The sequence below is a fragment of the Equus przewalskii genome, chromosome 14, assembly GCF_037783145.1.
Source record: "Equus przewalskii isolate Varuska chromosome 14, EquPr2, whole genome shotgun sequence".
Classification (NCBI taxonomy): Eukaryota; Metazoa; Chordata; class Mammalia; order Perissodactyla; family Equidae; genus Equus; species Equus przewalskii.
In genome coordinates this window covers 35,387,394-35,407,170 of record NC_091844.1, presented here as the reverse complement: position 1 = coordinate 35,407,170, position 19,777 = coordinate 35,387,394, and the positions used below count along the sequence as shown (strand labels likewise).

The 19,777-nt window shown below is 42.4% G+C and overlaps 1 long non-coding RNA gene across 1 annotated transcript in view; it reads left to right on the top strand.

The window, feature by feature from the left end:
• Positions 1-18,256, top strand: part of LOC139075751 (uncharacterized) — a 31,102-nt gene extending 12,846 nt beyond the window's left edge. Inside the window, exons 2-3 of the long non-coding RNA XR_011526506.1 lie at positions 12,600-14,300; positions 15,886-18,256. This is a non-coding gene — a long non-coding RNA (uncharacterized lncRNA). The remainder of the gene's footprint in view (positions 1-12,599; positions 14,301-15,885) is intronic.
• The last annotated feature ends 1,521 nt before the right edge of the window (positions 18,257-19,777 follow it).

The window sequence follows — 19,777 nt, the reverse complement described above, 5'->3', positions numbered from 1 at the left end:
AAATGGATAAGTACATATACTTAATTTTGTGTATCAAATTGTTAATTATAACACATGTATAAAATGAGTCACCATATTTACATGCTTAGACTAGTGTTTGGTGCATAGCACACAATAGGTACTCATTATTTTCATTCATTTATTCATTCATCATTTGTCGAGTTCTTGCTCTGTGCCCATCACTGAGAAGTCTCTATTGGGGAAACAAAAATAAATAGTACCTGTCACCTTTTATTTCCCTCACATTGCACTTCTCTCTCTTAGCTCCTAGAATGTAGTTTTGATAGGGTCAGGGAGATACCTATCTCATTCCTGTTTGAATCTCCAGTGCCTGGCACAGGGCCTCATGTATTTTAAGGACATAAAAAATGTTTTTTGAACAAATACATGAATGCTTGGACATTGGAGATTTGGTAAGGGTTTTTAATCATCTCAATCTAGAAATCAAATCATACCATTCAGGTTGGGTCATTGTGATTATTTCGTTCTGTTGGCTGTCTGGATGGCACCCATTCACAGTGTGTCTGATGAATGTCCCCTTCCGTCTGTGCTGTGGAGGCACACACTCATCCTAGCTGATGCCCAGGGAGGTGGCCTCCAGGCCCAAATCCGTAAAGACCCTGACAGTCATAGGAAACCCTGGCCCCTGGTGGGGCCAAATGTAATTGGGGCTTAAGGAAGTTTACTCAGGGCTGGACAGGCATGCTTGGGAGTGATCTGTTTGTAGGTTTCAGCCACTCCCTAAAGGGAAGGTCCTGCCCCAGCCTCCCCAGTGCTGAGATGTGAGCTCCATTCCAGAACTCTCCCTACGCTTGCTTTGTAGCTCTGGGCCAACTCCCCAGTACCCCGGGTACTTCTCGGTTTGCCATCTCAGGAGGGTGGTTGTGCTTTGGCCTTTGCAGGTTGGGTGGGGAGGGAGAGCTATAGGATGTGGAGGTTAGGGGTATTTCTGAATGCTTTGACATACTTTGCAACTATTAGCTCCAAATAAACTGAGCTCCCGGAGTGAAGGGCAGAGTGAGCAGCTGCCTGAGTGTTGTAAAGACTGGGGTCAGCTCAGCTTGAACACCTCCTTTTATGTGCTGCAGACCTTGCCAGCAGGACTCCGGCTTGCCCAATCGTGCACTGCTGCACAATTTCCACAGAACATAGATCACAAGTGCAGAAATTTGCCCTGGGATTCCTTCCCAAGCATAGCATGCAACAGTGAGCATGGTTACAGTGAGCAAGGAAGGTGTCAGCCCCACCTTACAGTTGGCACACGTGACACAGAGAGGAAAAGGGCTTGTCCACCCTGGCTCAGGCCTGAGAGGAGGCCAAGGATTGAATTCTCTCACCTCATCATCATAAGAGCTGCTAGTTTTGAGCACCTACTGTATGCCATGCTCTTTAGATAGATTGTGTCATTTAAATGAATCTTTTTGCCAGTCCTATAGAGTTCCAATTGAGAACCTTTTCCTCCAGTGCACTTTTTTTCTCTTAGGATAGGGCAGTTACACCTTGGTGAGGTTAAATATTTTCCCTGCAGAAAATAGAGAAGAACTGGGAACTGAACCTAGTTTTGACTCCAAAGCTCATGTTCTGAACCACTTTAGCATCCCACCTCATTTTCCACGAGGCTCCCCACTGGAGCACCACCACTTTGAAAGCTAATGTAAGAGTTGAGGACAGATGTCTTTGTAGCTGTCTTATTCTTCCATATCTTCCTTCCTGAAAAAAACTGACATTGAGCTGTGCAGCCAAAGTCACACCAACTTCAAATAGTGGAAAGGGGTTGTCATGTCCTATGTTCTCTCTGGGTTGGCTTCCAACAGGTTTCCGTAGAAACTCTTTTTGTGTATATGAGAAACAAAACTAATACATTTCTCCTCTCCACCACTGCCACCTCACCCCACCAAAAGTGAATACAAAAGAGTGAGAGCAGAAACACAGCAAATGTGTCTCTCTGGATGGTCGGTGGAAAATGTACTTAAATTCCAAATGGAGACTGGGTGAATTCTGACACTGAGTTTAACATAAAAGATCTCCAGATCTCATTGTGCTACTCCAGCCAATAAGAAACTGAATTTCCACTCTCCTCTCATGGGTTAGCCATTTTACCATCACAGTGACAAGCTTACCTTCTGCAGCTCAAACTCTGAGGAAAATTGGAGAACACTCAGTCTTGCTTTCTTTGAGAAAGAGAACTCTGACTATAGTTGAGCTGACTGGAAAATGCTCATATAACCGGGAAATAATGTCAAATTTAAAGCATCACTTTCTCTTTTGTAAAAGATTTAGCTTCCAAGTAGTGTAACTATAAGGAGCAATTTGATCAAGAAATTGAATTTCTATCAGGATAGTACAAGGGAGCAGGAATTATGAAATGTCTAGAGATGACGTGAGATCCCATTTCAAGGGGCAGATGGCAAAGTGAGGAAGTGGGGACAGCTTGGGTCTTCAGAGTCAGACCTGGGTCCATAGCTTAGTTTTGCTATGTGCCACCTGCAGGATATTAGGGAAATTACTTAAATTCTCTAAGCTTCAGTTTCTTCATCTGCAAAATGAAAGTGATACCTACTCTGTAGGGCCGTGATGAGGATTAAATGACAGAGCATGACAGTGTAAAGCTCCTGAAATAAAGTGAATCCTCAAGAAGTGTTAGTTCTTTCTCCTCATTTCCTTTCCTCTCTCCTATAGGAAAACCCATCTCTCTCTGTTGGAGGATAACCCTCCCAGAATGTACTAGTTTGTTAGGGCTGCTGTAACAAAGTAACACAAACTCATGGGCTTGAGCAACAGAAATTTATCGTCTTGCAGTTCTGAAGGCTAGAAGTCCGAGATGGAGGTGTCGACAAGGTTGGTTTCTGCTGGGTCTGTGAGGAAGTTGCATGCTTTTCCCTTATCTTCTGGCAGTGTGCTGACCATCTTTGGCTTTCCTTGGCTTGAAGAAGCATCACCCCAAATTCTGCCTTCATTGTCACACGGCATTCTCCTGTGCATTTGTCTCCAAATTTCCCCTTTTTATAAGGGCACCCGTCATATTGAATTAAGGTCTGCCCAAATGAACTCATTTTAACTTGATAACCTCTGTAAAGACCCTATCTCCTAATAAGGTAACATCCTGAGGTAGTGGGAGTTAGACTCTTCACATATGAATTTGGAGGTGATGCAATTCAACCCATAATACAGGGCAAGTTGGTACGATGCTGGTTGGAGTAACAATATAGTGGATTAGAATTTCAATGTTTTTAAGGGGATTTTGTCTATGTTAGCTGCAGGCTGACTTAACTACCTAATGACTTCCTTTAAATTATGGCCTCTTTGGGAAAAATGGAGTTACTGCAACAACAGCAGGAAATGAGTTTCTAGTGAGCCATAGGGACAAGACTCACCCCTACAAGTACTAAGACTGACTTTACACACATACTTTATGACTGGGCAGATAGAGCGAATATTGCTTGTAGGGATGAAGAAATGGTTGAAAGTAGGAAGTTATATCTCCAGATAGCGGAAAAGTTAAAAATAATTGGTTTTGATATAAATTTTCAGTTGACATCATGTAGTCTCTTCCAATTCAATCATAAAAGCATGGAATTTTATACTTGACACTTTTTAATTGCTTACAATGTAACAGGAACATTCTTGTTACCTTGTTTGATTCCTAAAACAACTTGTAAGGTAGCTGTTTACAGATAAGGAAACTGAGGCACAGACAGATTAAGAGACTTGTGGGTTGTGGGTCCTTTGACTTCAAGTGCTCTTTCTTATACATAGTTACCCTGGTTGAGAAGCTTTCCCTGGGTGAGAGTGCAGAGGAAACATGGTCCGATACAGTAGCACTGGAATTTACCAAGCATCTCTGCCTTGACGAAAATTACAAGGCCTTTTGCATGTGGCAATATAGCCCACGGGAGACTATTCCAATTGCAACTAAGCCAATCTTATCATCCATGGTTTGTCTACACAGTAGCTCATTTGGCAGAAACACAGGAGTATTGGTTACTCTGATTACAGTGACTTTGGGGACCATGACTGATCAGTTTAGACCAAAATTCCAGTCACTATAGTTCTGGAAACTTGCACCGCCATAGCGAATGTAGAAACAGTCACAGTCAGAAATTGCATCCATCACACATACATTCTGTTTATTGTTGGAACCTGAATAGATTGGTGGTTTTGACTTTCCACAGTTACCATTACACGTAAGACAAGAGTTCCAGCCTGCTGTGGACTGAAACCATCCCTTTGAGGGCCCTCGAGTCATGGCTTACCCTCTGAATAAGATTATCAGTGAGAGGCTTAGTGATAGGTACACTTTAGATTTCTAATTGAAGTGGTGGAGAAAGGAACCTCCCTTGTTCTAACGTCTGTGGACAGTGTTGCTGCTGAGGACACTTCTGTTGTTATCTTCTAGAGCTTTCTGGATATCCATTGTTTTTAGACATAAATGCATGCAATTCCCTTGAGAAGTCCTTATCTACAATCATTGTCAAGTGAAGTTTGAGAAACTTCATCCTTTGATACTGCTATGTTCCATCTAGCCTCCCTTGTCAACATCCCTGCATGGAAAAAGAAAGGGTTTCAGACATATCAAACAGACCCCAAATCATTTTTTCCTTTCTTAGATTTTAAGTTTCAGTGGGAACAAATAGCCTTAAAATTGGATAGAGCCACATAACTTATTCAATGCCACGGGGGCAACTTTTCATTGTTTACTTCCCAAACATGGCAGTTTGGCATTTTGTGACATAGTTACGGCTCTGGTGTGTATTGTGTCCTTTGAGATTTAAAAAAGGTACCAGGTAGAGGTGGTCACATGGGGGTGTCTCAGGTACCACACAGCCTTCTGCCCTTTCCCCTTTCCTTGACTCAGTCTCAGATTTAAGCTGACATTCCTACCCACATGGGGTCCTTGTGGCAGCTGCAAAGCCCAGATGTCCAGCTGGAGAAATGTGGTCTGTATCCTGTTCATCTGACAGACGTGTGAGTCTGGGATAAGAGAAGTTGGCAGCTAAGTTGTCGCTCCTCATATTCCTTTGAGTTGCTCATGGCGGGTATGCTGGGAGTTTCCAACATGTTTCTTTCACATTCTGAAAGATACGATAGGGAAAAATAGAAATGAATTGTCTGTTCAAATCCTGAAATAATTTATCTGTTGAGGTAACGGTCAATGGTGAAAAACAGATTTGGAGTAACTTTCCCCAAATTATTGATTGTGCGAATGAGAAAGAACAGTATTTAAATTAATAGGAAAACTAAAACCTAACTAGTAAATATGATGTGAGCCAGAAACAAAAATGTGCCTACTAAATATGAATATTTAGAACTGATTAATGATTTAAAAGATTTCTTTATGAACTATGTTAAAGGCTTGAACTCTAGTTCATGCAGAAGGACAGTCACAGCCCTAGAAACTAGTGTCTTCAGAAAGGTGAAAACATTTTCAATATTGAGGCCTGATAGCACCCTTTCACGCTATTGGATTTCACTGCCTTCACAGTTTAGATTTTATGTGCTGCTGATAAGAGGGTATTTTCCCTGTGTTGATTATTTATAAAGATTTATTCAGATGTCTTTTATAAAATATTTTTGAGATCTTTATTGATTATGAGTCTGTTCATATCCCTATCAGTTACATTGGAATCTTTTATCTTTAAGCAAGGTATTAGTGACTGATAAAGCAAGCTGGAGAGCATGGGTGATGTTTTACAACTACACTGTCTAATACAGTAACCACTATAAATAATGTGTCTATTTAAATTAAAACTATGTAAAATTAAAAATTCAGTTCAAGTGTATTGCACGGCGGAGATATAGAACCTTCTATCACTGAAGAAAATTCTACTGGACAGCTCTTATCTAGAAAGCTTCTTGCTCTTTTGAATAAAGAAACTTTGAAAAACTGTCTTCCTTTGCTAACCAGTATTTTCATGAGCTTTCTGCTTACCCTAAAAGATAACAGAAAAGCGGGTCTGTGTTGTCAGACAGGAAAATACTAAATAGCTTTTTCTTGTGGAAAACATGATTCTCCATTGTGATTCAGTATTTAAATGGTAGGGCAGCAGCTAGTTTGTGGCAATCTGTGTGGATACTGAGAACTGGCATCTGAGAATTGTAGTCCCAGAGGTTAGGAAACTTTTCTCTAAAGGGCGAAGATGGTAAATATTTCAGGTTTTGTGGGCTATACCATCTCTGTTGCGAACACTCAGCTCTGCCATTGGTGTGCAAAAGCAGCCTTAACAACAGGTAAACAAATGTAGCTGTGTTCCAAGAAAACTTTATTGACCAAAATAGGCGTGGGAGATAGTTGGCCCATACGTGTCCTAGAATACTTTTTATACTCCCTCATATCTCAGAATTTGACCAAGAGTGTAATCAATATATTGGCTGAGGCTAACCAATGCCTGCTCACTAATTCTCACTAGACTGCTGTGATTAAAATGCAGACAGCCACCCATTTTAAACCTGCCTCCTTTGGGATCTGCCCAGAGAAATACATACTGTTAGCTTCCCTACAATGCCTGTCTTCGACATTAGATAAATGGTTTCATTTTTAGTTGTGTGTGTGTATTACAGTGCCAACCTCAGGAGAGCAAGTCTTTTAGGAAAAAGAGGGCCTTGGAGAATGTGCATGGGTATTAGGCTGAGATTTGTTTGTTTGGTTGGTTTTAGTTTTTATTTTTGTTGTTATATCGAGTCCTACATGACGTGAATATGGTACTTAGACTAGTAAGACTACGCCTGCTTCAAGATGCTCGCGAAAGAGATGAGCTACTGTCCTGCAATGGCCACTTTGGTGCTTTTCAACATTCCCTTCGTGTGTCAGCGTTAGACGGCTCTGGGAATCATTCCAGAAGGCCCAGCCTAGCACCTGCTTCTTCAGCCCACCCAGGGATTTTGAAAGCACCTGATTCCCTGTGTTAAGTCTCTTGCAGCATCAAATATCTGAAGTATCTGTTTCCTACACTGAATACTGATACAACAGTGTATATCATTTTTATAAATTTTGGAATGTGTCTAAATTAATCATTTTTGGAAGATTGTATCTCTAAATGAGTCTCCAGCTCCAGTTTTCTGAACCTAGGTTTACCTTTTCACCACCCTTTTTGAAGTATCTTGGATGGTACTCCTCACCCACTTCCTAGATGTGAAATTCTTCCCTGAGGGATGGGAGCCTGAAGTCAATCGGCCCTTGAGAGAGTCAGGGACCGCTGTGTGCTATGCATACAGGTCTTGGAGTAGATACGAATGATGAAACTGAATACTAAGATCATATGCTCTAACGCTGCCATTAAAACCGGAAGGGACCACAATTCGTTTGAAGCAAGAACCTATCAATCTTCAGTAACATGTATCCAATACGGTCCCGTGGCATAATTGTGCCGTGAGCTTCAAAGCCTTTGCTATGTTTGCAAAATGCATTAAAGACACAACTCATCACCTGACTTTTATGTTTTCAAATTAGATTGTTTCTGTACACTGGGATCCAGCCAGCTCACATGAGTCTTTCCTTTGATCTGCTTAACATTTCCCAAAATGCCATCTTGACCCTCTTATCTAGATCCCTGAAAGAGCAGAGGTTTTCGATGTACTCTGTGCACAGCCTTGTCCAGATTGGATTCCCAGCCTTAGCGTTTACGTGATATTCACAATGCACCTCGGAGAGCTTTTTCTTTTTAATTGTGATTCAGTGGAATGCCAGTGAGAAGTTTAAAAAGAAAAAAAAAACACATTACAAAGCATAAGGCTTTATGATTAATTACCTTGAGTTCAGATATAATTTAAACATATTGACTTGTCTGAAATAAGTGCCAGACAGTGGAGCTGGGGAGACAGGAAGTGCCTGGTGAGACTGCTGAAACAGGCTGGAGGAGAAGTCCAAGCGAGGAAGGACATCATCATTTAACTGTTGCCCACAACCGGGCAGAACACGGCCACAACTGCTGATGATCAGTGGAATCAAAGGGATAAATTATGGCTGCGCCCTGCCTTTGAAATTAACGGAAAGTTAGTCGATACTTCAACTTTGCACAATCCTAAAAAATTGGTTCTGAGACAATCCATTACGAATGATTTTTTTTTCCCTTCCTATACATGATCTGTGCAGAGACTTCTCTGAGGGGCTGGAGTTGCTTTGCTAATCCCAACCTCCTCCTTCTGAACTGGTGGGGTTTCAGAATCCCTGCTTGGCTGGGACCCCTGAGCTGGAGGAAGAATGGTGTTGGCAGTGGGGATGGGCTGCAAATTCCTCAGCATGAATGAAGCCTTAGGCCCAGCACGATGGCCCTTTATTTGGGAAACCAGGCTGCTCCCAGTGCTTTCTGTAGCTGGGCTGTGAGAAAGAACGAAAGTGATTTCTTTGCAGCAAACTGGGACCAGATGCGTTTCTCTGTGTAGAAAGTTTAGAAATCCAACCAGCTGCTTTCAGTTTTTGATAATGGATTATGGTGTCGAGGGGCCCGCGCTAACTTTGATACCCATGCATAGGAAAGCAGAATGTGAGCATTTGGGCTAACCTCACTGGTGGATTTTTAACACATCCGGGGCACACGTGATTCAGCATTCCCTTGAAGCCGAGCGTTACTGTTTAATGCCATCTGGGTAACAGCAATATCGTCCAAGGAGGCCTGGTCACAGACTCCCATTCATCTCTTAGGCTGGCTCCACAGTCTTCGCGGAGGTTCCTCAATTCAGCACTGAGAGCTGAATTCTGATTCGTGTCCCTGAAGTTTCTGGAGAGCTTGGGATCCAGCCTGCTGCTCCTCTCCCGCACACTGAGGCTCTCTTGAAGCCTGCAGCTGTGCAAAAATTTCACACCTACGGTGCGAGCAGCAGCAATTGCCTCTTGGCTGGCTTTCAGATAAACTTCTGTCTTGTCTCTGATACTAAAACCCGAGCTCCAGGCTGTGGAGGAGAAGGCGTGTTTGTGGCTGACTTCACCCTTCCCGAGTGACTGACGTGGAGGAGGGGGGAGGGGGCCCGTTCAGCTCCGTGAGGTCTCTGGCCAAGGCTGACTGTACAGGTGGTCTTCTGCGTGCATCCTTTAAGTCAGGCCAGAGAGCCCAGAAAGCCAATCAGAACTCAGAGAAGATTCCAAGGATTTCAGGAACTGATTTCATAACATAAAATAGAATTTGACCATCTTTTTTTTTTTTTCTCCCCAAAGCCCCAGTACATGGTCGTATGTTCTAGCTGTAAGTCTTCCTATTCTTCTGTGTGAGCTGCCGCCAGAGAATGGCAACTGACAGATGGGTGGTATGGTTCCATGACCAGGAAACGAACCTGGGCCGCCGAAGCAGTGAGGGTGTTAAAATTTAACCACTAAACATCAGGGCTGGCTCAGAAGTTGGCCATGTTATTTGACAAAATTTTGGATAAAAGAACTATATTAGTGTGTGTGTATGTGTATTTAACTGGAGATTTATTTTAAGAGAGTGGCTCACATGATTATGGAGGCTGGCAAGTCTGAAATCTGCTGGCTAGGTTAGTAGGCTGGAGACCAAGGGAAGAGACGATGTTGTAGCTTGAGTCTGACGGCTGTCTGCTGGCAAAATGCCCTCTTCCTCAGGGGACCTCAGTGTTTCTTCTAAGGTCTTCAACTGATTGGACAAGGCCCACCCACATTAGGTAGGGTGATCTAATTTACTCAAAGTCTACTGATTTAAATGTCAAAAGGCATTTCATCTAAAAAAAGCCTTTGTAGCGACCTCCACATGGTATTTGACCCAATACCTGGGTACCATGGCCTAGCCAAGTTGACACATAAAATTAACCATCACAAGACCTAAGGGTGAGAATATTTATATTTGTTTGTTTTTCCCTGAATACCAAAAGAACCGGGACGTGAAAGAAGTCTCCATATCATATGAAATGGTAGAACCGAATGTATTCATCACACATCCATATATGCACACACGCATACATGCACACACACATACATGCACACACGCATACATGCACACACACACTCCTATGGGCTCCAAGTGCATCCACGTCAAAGCACAAACGAGATTCAGGACAAAAGCAATTCGTTAAAAAGGAAATCAAAGGGACACAGTCCCCTGTGTCCCATACATTTCCCCTGTCTGGATAAGCAACGGGAAAATTGGCCCTGGAAGCTCTCCACAACCTTCCATCTCTCCTGTTGGAATTTCCTAAGGTGAAAGTCTGATTTTTTAAAACTGTTGCAGCTCAAATATCACTCTGTCCGAGGAAGAAAACTTTGCACAGCGATAGTCCCTTTTGTTTATGAAAGTCCTTGAGGATGACGGATCACTGTAGAGAGAATTCTCTTCAAAGAATCTCAGCTTAATCTTAAAGAGCAACAGCGATCCTCATTCCAGTGGGGAGAGAACCTTGGTCTGAGAAATGGCCAAGATTGTGTTTTTTGAAGATGCGTACATTTTAGTGGAATTAGGTATACTTTTATAGTAAAACATAATAACGAACAAAAAGCTTTCTCTTCTTTCCGAGCATCTAGAAGAAAGTATAGCAAATGTTTGGTGATGTTGAAAAAAAGCTACCTGACAGTTTTCTTTTCTTCCTCTGCCTTTTGGCCAAGAATTGGACAGCTATTCTGTAGAACCAGCCTCTGGATAGTTCTTCTTTGTCTAGGAGGAAGATACAAATTCAAGGACCTATGTCAACTCCGTCTGCAGTGATATTTTTCAGTCTGGTTATAACTAAGCCATTGTTTGGCCACTAGTGTAAGATTCCTCAGGGACTGGGACCGGAGGGCTTGTCAGGTGCCCTCCCTGGCCCAAAGGCCCTGATTTTGTTCTCAAATAGTTGGACTTCAGCTTCCCCGCATTTCTGACAGTTGTAGTATCCCACAGCCTTTCAGACAACTGAGTAGAGTGTCTGAACACGGGCGATGACCACCAGCTCCTTCCTTCATGTTAGGAAAAAGATAGAACCGCAAGTTGCCACAAAGCCCCTGGCTGGTTGTCTCTTGCGTAGGGGTGCCAGATTCAGCAAATAAAAATCCATAACATTTAGTTGAATTTGAATTTCAGATAAACACCAAATGATTTGTTAATATGAGTGTCCTATGCAATGTTTGGGACATACTTATGCTAAAAAGTATTCGTTATTCATCTGAAATTCAAATTTAACTGGAAATTCTGTATTTTGTTTGGCAGTCTTATCCTTGAGGGGTTCTCTTTTGACTGCATTCCAGGCTAACCTGGATCTCATTTTATTGCCTGTGAGTGTGTCTCCCAAAGTCATTTTCCCGTGACGTTTCTGCTTCCTACTGTTCTACAGAGGTGCCCGGAGAGGCTGCTGTTTTCTTATCTTGGCATATGCTTCCCTGCTTCCCAGTCATTGCCCAGGCTTTATCTCCACCTGGAATACTTAAATCACCAATTTTCTTTATTTCTTAGTTCTTCCCGAGACGCCAAGAGGATTTGGGGGCAGCAGGGAGTCTGTGCTGTGAAAAGAGGCTGCAGATGTAGATGCATTCGGGACCCATTAGGCCATAGAAATGTTGGAAGCAGGACAGGTGATGTCCAATAGATAATGGTGGGCTCTGTGTCCAACAGCAGAGCGCAGCCCTTCCAGAAGACATTTCCAAAGATTCACAAATCGCTCTGCTGGCCAAAAGAGCTTGTCTGCTCAGCTAATGTGCTTGCATTTCCTGGTTTAAAGCAAAGTACTTCCCAAAGTCTTTTCCTTGGAACATGTAGGTCTTGCAGAATATTAAAAGGAATTTGAGAAACATCGTGTGTCACCTCTTGAGTATCAACGCAAAGCTTGATAACTAGATCTAAGTTCCAGGAAGGCAGGAAGGACATCTGTTATATTATCTGCTTTAACCCCAGAGCTTAGCATACAGAAACCTCTCAATAAATATTTGTTGAATGAATAAATGGAGAATGAAATCTTAGTCATTTTCTAGCCTCCATTGTCTCGTTCATCATGAGAAACCAATGTTTTGCATATAAACTTTGGATGAAAACCAAGCTGTACAAGATTGTTAAAGATTCTTATGGTTGAGAAATTAATTAAATTTAACATATGATACCTAAACTCTGAACCTGAGTCTTGCTAGCTCAGTCTGTCCCTGAGATGTGTTTTATTTGGCCAATGCAGGGTTTTAGAAAAATTTAAACTTTCATGCCTTGAGACAGACATGAGTCGATGGCCCACCACTGTCCTCACTACTCCCTATTGTCTCATTAGTTCTCTCCCCTTACATCATTTACCTGGCTTTGGAGGCATTTGAGTTTCAATGTCAACTAGGGGATGATTCATCAACTTTAAGGACACAGATTTTGATGTAAGACAGTTTTAGATTAAGAGTCACAGATCTTCCATTCGCTAACTGTATGACTTTGGACAAGTTATTTACCTAAGCCTCAGGTTCCTCATTTGTAAAGAAATGCTGATGATACTAGTACTTCTTTTGTAGAGCTGTTAAGACTATCAAATGATATAATAATTATAAACTACTTAGCATATGTCTGGCACACAGTAAATATCCTACAAATGTTATTTGTGCAACAGTAATAGTTGTTATTGTTTTGGTTTCATATATATGAAGGCCAAGTTCTAGAATTAATGGAATGACTTTCAAGAAGCCCAGAAATGAGATTATATCTATCTCTCCTTTTCAGAATTCTAGAAAGAAGACAGATGATGAATGAATATACTTGCCTGTTTAGTTTTGCTCACTGATAAATTCCAAGCACCTAGCAATGTGCCTAACATATAGTAAATGCTCAACAAGGATTTAGTGAAATATATGAATGAACTGTAGACTTCTGGATGGAGCTCATTAGGATCACACGACCTCATGAATTTCAGTGGCTTGGCTTCCTCTAACTAATCCCTAGGCTTGGGCAATCAGTCTCTGGGTAAAGAGAGAACACTGCCTTACAACACGAATTGGAGCCAAGGTCTACATATAAAATACTTAGGAAAGCCTCCAAGAAGATCTCCATTGACCCTTGTAACCCCTTTTGAAACTCTTCCCACTCTGAATCAGGGCTAGTCTACGTGACCAATAGAATACAGCAGAAATGACAGTATGTGACTTGCAGGACTCAGCCAAAAACATGTATTGCAGCTTATGTCTTGGTTTTGCTTGCTCTGGGGGAAGCCAGCCAGTCTGCTGTGAAGATACCCATGCAGCTCTGTGGTGAAGCCTATGGGGAGAGGAACTGAGGCCTTCTGCGAATACACTTGCCAGCTGTGTAAGTGAGTTACATGCAATAAAATCCTCCAGCCCCAGTTAAGCTTTCAGATAATGCCAGCTGAGGCTGGCATCTGATGCAGCCTCAAGAGGGACTTGGAGCCAGAACCGTTCAGCCAAGCCACACTTGAATTCCTGACACACAGAAACTTGGGGGAATGCCCAGAAAAATAATTATTGGTGTTTTAAGCCACTAAATTTTGGGATAATTTGTTACGCAGCAATAGGTAACTAATACAATGGGGATTTGATTCTGACTGGCATTTCAGACACTGTGTTCCAGATACATTATCATTGAAGTACAATGAACACTGACATAAAGTAGTTTTATGTCCATATTGACAGGTATTTCATAGACTGTCACATTTATCATGGCCCCAAACAGGTCCCAAGATGTATGTGGCTTGGAGGGAGCAGCCCTACCGTGCTGACTGCAACTCCTAAAGCCAATTTTTTGGGAAATGGAGAGCCCCAAGGAGTGATAAGAAAAAACACCACTGAACAAATGAGTCAGATGAAGCAGGGGACAAAGAAACACCACCGAGACCTCCTATTTGCAAGGCATTGAGGATAAAAAGAGCGATGAGTCAGGCTCACTGTTCTTTCCGAATCCTGCGCAGGACAGAATGCATACATGAGGAGTTAATTAGCAATTCATAGTATTCAGACTGTGGCCAGCTCACACCTGCAGTACCGTGGTCTATTCTTCCTGTGACATATTTAGAAGGTTATTGACAAGTAAGAGGACATCCAGAGGACGTGCTCTCTGAGGAAATAGGGGTGTTGTGTGTGGAGGAGGGAAGCCCAGGCAAAATGAAGATGGCTGCCTTGAAATATCTGAAGGACATCACAAGGGAGATAGATGAACCTGCTCTGACTTCTTCTTGAGCACAGAACAAAGACCAGTAAGTGAACTTACAGGAGGTTAGCAGCTCAACAATGAACTTTTTGTCAAAGCTGCCCGGCGTAATGGAGGAAGCCACCGTCACTGATGGTTGCAAGCAGTGGGTGATGGCCATTGTTTAGTGATGCCATAAATGGGTTTGCTGAAAGATGTAAAAGATCATCTGACCTCTGAGCTTTCTCATAACTCCACGATGTGAGGAGGCTATGGCTGAAAATGGTAAGTGGAAGGATAAAAGCTCTTGTATCACACAGCATAGTAGGAAAGGCAGGGGCTTTGGAGTCAGACAGAAGAGGTTTAACTCCTGAATCCACCATGAAAAGGCACATTAATCCAGGTAAATTACTAAACTTCCCCATCCTCAGTTTCCTCTATGTAAGAGGAGGTACGATAATGCCTGTTTAATGAGCTCATTGTGAAAGCAGACATAGTGAGCTGGCACATGACAAGCATGTGGTACGTTAAGGAGTTCACTAGATGATCGCTCTTAATGTTATATCGTGAGATTTATTGGGCTTGGACACAGCAAAGATCATAGCTAGAACACTGCCAGACTGGTCCTTTAGGCAGTTGGGGAAAGTCATGACCTCTAGAACTACAAAAAAAGGGCTCCCCTGTGTTCTTCCCAAGTCTGCCTGCTATGCCACATTTGCAAAGACCTACCGATGCCTTCCACAAGCGTTGCCACCAACACCTCCCTTCCACTGGTCCTTGGGTCAGAACATGTAGGCAGTGAGACCCTTCTACCCAACATGCAGGGCTGTTTTACAATGGAATAGAAGGTGAGGAGAGGCAAGGAAAGGACCTGACTCCATTGGCATGCTAAAGACTTGGCTTAGCTGGCTTCATGAAGTTCGACCTATTTCAATCAGGACAATGGCGTCAAGTAGCCAAGTGCAGCCAGTGGCCAACTCCTTCCAGCCTATACACTGCTACCAGATACTTCTTCCTAGAACACAAGTCCAATTACACCTCTCTTCTGTTCAAAAGCAATCAATGACTTTGCAGGCTGCCTGCAGACTGTGTTCCTCCTGTTAGGATTCAAACACCTGCACACTATAACTTTGCCATAGTTTTTCAGCCTTCCTTACAAGTGTTCTTACAAAACACAGCCTTCCCTGTGTTTCAGGTAAACAGAATAACTCACTGTCCTTTAAGTGTGTGCCACACTCCTTGGCCTTCAAACCCTACTATTCCCTCTCTTTTAATTTTGTAATTTAGATGTAGAAAGGCATATGTACAGCTTAAAGATTAATAAAATTCACAACTGTGTATCTACCATGAAGGGCAAGAAATAGAAGCCCACTGAGTGTCCTCCAGCTGTGTCTTCTCTGCTGCTCTCTCAGATGACACTACTATCCTAACTTTCATTTCCCTCATTCCCTTGTCGTTCCCCCCCCCCACCCCACCTTTTGGTAGTTATTTTACTTACATCTGTGTTTCTGTAAAAACACACACACACACACTGGCACAAACCTCACTGCATAAGGAAAGGATGGGTAGGATTACTGCTCTCTGATGGAAGTCACAGGACTTAAGCTGGTTAGAGCTTCTGGGTTGTGTCTGGTTTGAGCCCCTTCTGAGGAGAAGTCCGCTAGCAGGGCAACTGGCAGGGAGGTGGTTCAGTCAGAAATACGGTCAGGGGAAGCTGCGATGGGCTGAATTGTGTGGCCCCCAAGTTCATATGTTGAAGCCCAAACTCCCAGTACCTCAGAATGTGGAGATAGGGCCTTTTAAAAGGGTATTAAGTTAAAACGAGGCCTTTGGGGCAGGCCTAATCCAATCTGACTTGTATCCTTATAAGAAGAGGAAATTCAGACACAGACACCAGGGACGTGCATGCACAGAGGAAGGACCATGTGAGGACACAGTGAGAAGGCGGCCATCTGCCAGCCAAGGAGAGAGGCCCCGGGAGAAACCAGATCTGCCAACACCTTGACCTTGGACTTCCAGACTCCAGAGCTGTGAGAAAATACATTTCTGTTGTTTAAGCCTCGCCATCTGTGGTATTTTGTCGTGGCAGCCGGAGCAGACTAACACAGGAGTGGACGCTTTCTGTGTTCTACCTTACCTCCACCTCTCAGGGGCAGGTCTTCTGTGAGTGAAATGGGCTCCCTCACCTGATCTGGCTGGCAAAGCATGGGAAACAGAATATTGACTTGCAAAAGTGAGAACAAGCCAAGTACAGCTAAGAATCTGGGCCGGGGGCACCTGGGCACTCTGTCTTCAGGTTGAAAGGACAGTACAGTGGTATCGGAGATCTTAGTGATGAGAGCCCTTGATAGATATTTTTTTCTTGAGTCAAGCTGTTCCTATCTGGGCTGGTTGCCTCCACATCTAGTGCTCAGCTGGTATCCTGGGGTCCCCCTTCAAAACCCTCCTGAACTTTCTTGTTGGAAATTTGTGGGATCTGCTTTCTGTCTCTGGCGTTCTGAAATTTTCCAGGGATGTGGGTGTGCTCCCACTCTATGTGTAGGTACATCGTGAGCTTTTTAGCCTGACAGCTTCCATTCTGTAGTGATGGACCTTTTGTCTTGGTTATTTTGCTTCTATTTTATTTCTTCTCTCTTTCTGAAACTCTCATTATTAACATGCTCAATTCCCTGGTTTGGCCTGTGATTGTCTTTTTGTTTGTTTTCCAACTCTTTTTTTTCCTCAGTCTATTTTCTGAGAGTTTTTTTCAACTTTATATTCTAGCCTTTACTTTGAGTTTTAAAAGTTTCTGCTTATATAACTGGATGCATCACAATCCCTGACTTCAAAACATACCACAAAGCTGTAGTAATCAAAACAGCATGGTACTGGTACATAAACAGGCACAGATCAATGGAACAGATTTGAAAGCCCAGAAAGAAAACCACACGTCTATGGACAGCTAGTCTTTGACGAAGGAACCAAAACAAAAACACACAACAGAGAAAGGAAAGTCTCTTCAATAAATGGTATTGGGAAAATTGGACAGCCACGTGCAAAAGGATAAAAGTAGACCATTATCTTTTGCCATACACAAAAATAAACTCAAAACGGATCAAAGACTTGAAGGTAAGACCTGAAAGCATAAACCTTCTAGAAGAAAATATAAGTAGTATACTCTTTGACGCTGGTCTTAAAAGGATCTTTTTGAATACCATGTCTTCTCCAACAAGGGAAACGAAAGAAAAAATAAACAAGTGGAACTTCATCAGACTAAAGAGCTTCCACAAGGCAAAGGAAACCAAGATCAAAACAAAAAGACAACCCACCAATTGGGAGACAATATTTGCAAGTCGTATATCCAACAAGGGGTTAATCTCCACAATATATAAAGAACTCACACAACTGAACAAAAAACCACACAACTAGATGAAAAAAATGAGCAGAGGATATGAGCAGACATTTATCCAAAGAAGATATACAGATGGCCAATAGACACATGAAAAAATGGTCAACATCACTAATCATCAGGGAAATGCAAACTAAAACCACACTAAGATATTATATTACACCCATTAAAAAGGCTATAATAGTCAAGACAAAAAAACAGCAAATGTTGGAGAGGTTGTGGAGAAAAGGGAACCCTCATACACTGCTGGTGGGAATGCAAACTGGTGGGGCCACTGTGGGAAACAGTATGGAGATTCCTGAAAAAGCTAAAAATCGAACTACCATATGACCCAGCAACCCTACCACTAGGTATCTATCCAAAGAACTTGAAATCAACAATTCAAAGAGACTTATGCACCCCTATGTTCACGGCAGCATTATTCACAATAGCCAAGAAGTGGAAGCAACCCAAGAGCTCATTGACTGATGATTGGATAAAGAAGATGTGGTATATACATGCAATGGAATACTACTCAGCCACAAAAAAAGGACAAAATCATCACATTCACAATGATGTGGATGGAACTGGAGGGTATTATGTTAAGCAAAATAAGCCAGACTGGGAAAGACAAATACCATATAACTTCACTCATATGTGGAAGATAAGCAAACACAAAGACAAAGAGAACAGTTCATCGGTTCCTAGGGGAAGGGGGTAAGGGAAAGGCACAAAGGGTGAAGGCGAGCACTTATGTAGTGACTGACAAATAACGTACCACTGAAATTTCACAATCTTGTAAACTATTATGACCTCAATAAAAAAAATTCTTACAAAGCAAAAAATAAAATTCTGCTTATATATTTTTAATTTTCAAGAGCTCTTTTTTATTTCCTAAGTGTTTCTTTTTTAAAGAGATTTCTAGTTTTGCTTCACAGATACAATACATTGTCTTGTCTCTCTGAAGATACCACTGATTTCTTTTGAAGTTTCTGTGTGTGTGTGTGTGTGTGTGTGTGTGTTTGGTGTCCACTTTTCACATTAGAAGCTTTCTTAGATATGTGTCTGGTCATTCTTGCCTGTCTGCTCATGCAACTAAACAGTTGGTAGAAATTCTGGGCATTTGGGTGTGACTTGCCCACTCTTGAGCCTCACTATAGAGTAATTTTGCCTGTTGTGGGAGAAAGGCCTGAAGTCAATATCTGTGTATCTTTCATCTTGAGCTGATCAGCTTCCCTGGAGGAGATTTTCTAACCTCTTCCACGGAAGATGAGAGTTCGGCTGCCAACGTTCTGGGATCCAGTGGGAGGTGAGGGCTTGGGGTCTCAGCATGAGTATGCATATGGTTCCCTTGGCACAATACCCTTGCCCTCAGCGGTGATGGCACTCCCTAATCTGGAGGCCCTCTGTTACATCTTCTCCAGAGAAAATTCCTCCAGGCTTCTCACTCGATTGGGAGGGGAAGCCTCACAGTATGGGAGTGTGGGAAAGAAATTAGCAATTATAATACATCTCAACAAATAAAAACAAAAATATTCACCAAACGTCTTTTCCTAATCTTTCTTCCTTTAATCCTGCCTTCATCCCCCATTCCAGAGGGATCTGGTGCTGCCCTTTGCTGAATCTTTTGAGGATTCTGCAGCGTAAACAGGGTCAGATCTCTGCTTTCCCCACTACCACTGTTAGGTCTGCTCAACCACTTACCTGCTTTCCAGCTTCCAGAGGTTAGTTGTCACTGTCTCCTCTCTGTTGATATCTTTTGCAAAAGAAATCCCTTGACTATGGTTTTAGGGGTTTCTGGATGGAATAAAATCAGATGTGTATTCAATATACCATATTAACCCAATGATTTCCCTGTTTCCTGACTATATTCTCTCCTCATCTGGATTATTTCCTGTATTTTGGCTATGAAAATCTCAGCTATTGTAAAGGTCCAGCTCAAATACCAGCTCCTCCATTAAGTTGTTCCAACGTGGAAAGCCTTGCTATTTTTCTTACAGCATTACCTTACTCTGATACCTCCCTCCCACACACCAACACACACACACACACACACATTACAGGGTGACAGGTAAATAATAATAAAAGATTTATTGATATTACATTAAGATATATGATATCACATTATCTATGTGTTCAGACTTTAAGGTCACTCTCTGGTTTATTACCTCTGCTGATCATGGGCAGAGCAGGAAGATCGAGTCTGGGTGCCAGCTCTGGCAATTTCTCTTTGTGAGTCCTTGGACAAGTCTGTGTGCTTCAGTTTCCTCATCCAAAAACAGAACTTATAAAATTAGGAGATGGAAACATAACCTATAGAATTAGTCATAATGAAAAATTAGATTCAAAACACACGGAAGGCATGCCCTCTCTCTCCCTCTACATGTATATATCC